The sequence below is a fragment of the Chinchilla lanigera genome, unplaced genomic scaffold, assembly GCF_000276665.1.
Source record: "Chinchilla lanigera isolate Chin_1 unplaced genomic scaffold, ChiLan1.0 scaffold00067, whole genome shotgun sequence".
Taxonomy (NCBI): Eukaryota; Metazoa; Chordata; class Mammalia; order Rodentia; family Chinchillidae; genus Chinchilla; species Chinchilla lanigera.
Genome location: NW_004955468.1, coordinates 744,858 through 746,867, shown reverse-complemented (window position 1 = coordinate 746,867; position 2,010 = coordinate 744,858).

Below are 2,010 nucleotides of genomic sequence, written 5' to 3'. Positions count from 1 at the left end.
AGAAGAAGAAGAAGAAGAAGAAGAAGGAATTTCCCAGAGGAGATCATTTGCTGTAAATTTTCAAAAAATTTACAGAAATTGAAATCATCAAAAGTATGACCTTTAACTATAATGGAATGAAGCTAGAAGCCAATTCTAAAAAGATACTTAGGAAATCTCTAAATATAAAGAAATTAAACAACATACTTCTGGATGACCCTTGTGTGTCAAAGAGGAGATCCAAGGGGAATTGAGAAAATTTCTTGGGCAGAATAAAAATAAAAACACAGGACATAAGAATGTGTAGCCTGCAGCTAAAGCAGTAATAGAGGAAAGTTGAGATATTTAAATACACATTACCCGGGTGTGGTGGTGCACTCCTGTAATCCCAGCACTCAGGAGGCTGAGACTTGAGGATTGTTTCGAGTTCGAGACCAGTCTGGGCTACAAAGTGAGCTCAAGGCCAGCCTGAGCTGCATAGTGAGACCCTGTCTCAAAAAGACCAAAACACACACACACACACACACACACACACACACACACACACATTACCAAGTGAATCAAACTCAAAGCAAATGCAGAAAAGGAAATAAAAAGATCTGACAACAAATTAATAAACTAGAAAATATAGGCGGGCATGGTGGTGCATGCCTGTAATCCCAGCACTCAGGAGGCTGAGGTAGGAGGATCATTGCGAATTCAAGGCCAGCCTGGGCTATAAAGTTAGCTCAAGGCCAGCCTAAACTGCATAGTGAGACCCTGTCTCAAAAAGGCAAAAAATAAAAAAATAAAATAAACTAGAAAATATAAATATAGTGAAAAATCAGTGAAGGCAAAAGTTAGTGGCTTGAAAAAGACTGACAGACAAATACACCTTAACTCAACTAGGGACAAGTGACAGAGGACAAAAATTGACAGATCAAGGATGAAGAAGGAAAGAACACTAGTGGCAGCAAAATTACAAAGCTGGCTGTGGGGGTGCACACCTGCACATCCACTACTCTGGGAGGCTGAGACAGGAGGAGCCCAAGTGTGGAAAACCGTGGTCCTGTTGGCCTGGACTCCAGGAACATCTCATGTGCCTAGGACTTCAGTTCCCCATGCCCCAAGCCCCTTTAACCACATTGCCGAGCACCACCTCAGGCCCTACCCGGGGAGCCACCTAAAGTAGACAATCCAGATGGCTTGTGAATATTTGAGCCAACCCGTGGGGAGCTCAGCTACCCCCATGCATTAGGATATATAAGGAGCTGTGGAGGCAGCTTGGCGTGCTTACTGCCTCACCCGAGCGGTGCGCCACACTCTTCTGCAGAAGTAAAATTGCCTCATTGAGATTTCTCGGTCTCTGAATGCTGATTTCCGCACCAACAAATTAAATCTGGAGCTTTATTGCCAACACAAATTGAAGCCCAACCTGTCCAATTTAGTGAGATCTTTTTTTTTTTTTAATTTAGTAAGCGCCTGTCTGAAATAAAAAATAAAAATGGCTAGGATGTAGTTTTTATTTATTTATTTGGTTTTTTTTTTTTGGTCTTCTTTGAGACAGGGTCTCACTCTGCAGTTCAGGCTGGCCTTGAGCTCACTTTGTAGCCCAGGCTGGCCTCGAACTCACAACAATCCTCCTGCTGGGATTACAGGCATGACCAACCATGCCCGGCTAAGGAGGGAATATAGTTTAGTATAAAGACTCTGGGTTCACTCTCCAGTACTGCAATTAAAAAAAAGCAAAAATCTTGAACTAAATATTAAGAAACTGAATTCAACCTATGTATAAAAATTATTGTAATCAACTGGATAAAAAAAATCAACAATGAAATATTAGAACTGAACCAAACTTTTCAACAAATGGATTTAATATATATCTACAAGGTGTTCCACCCCATAACATCAGAATACACATTCTTCTCAGCTGCACATGGGATATTCTCCAAAATAGACCACATACTAACTCATAAAACATGCTTAAGTAAGGCCAGGCGTGGTGGCGCATGCCTGTAATCCCAGCACTTGGGAGGCTGAGGCAGAAGGATC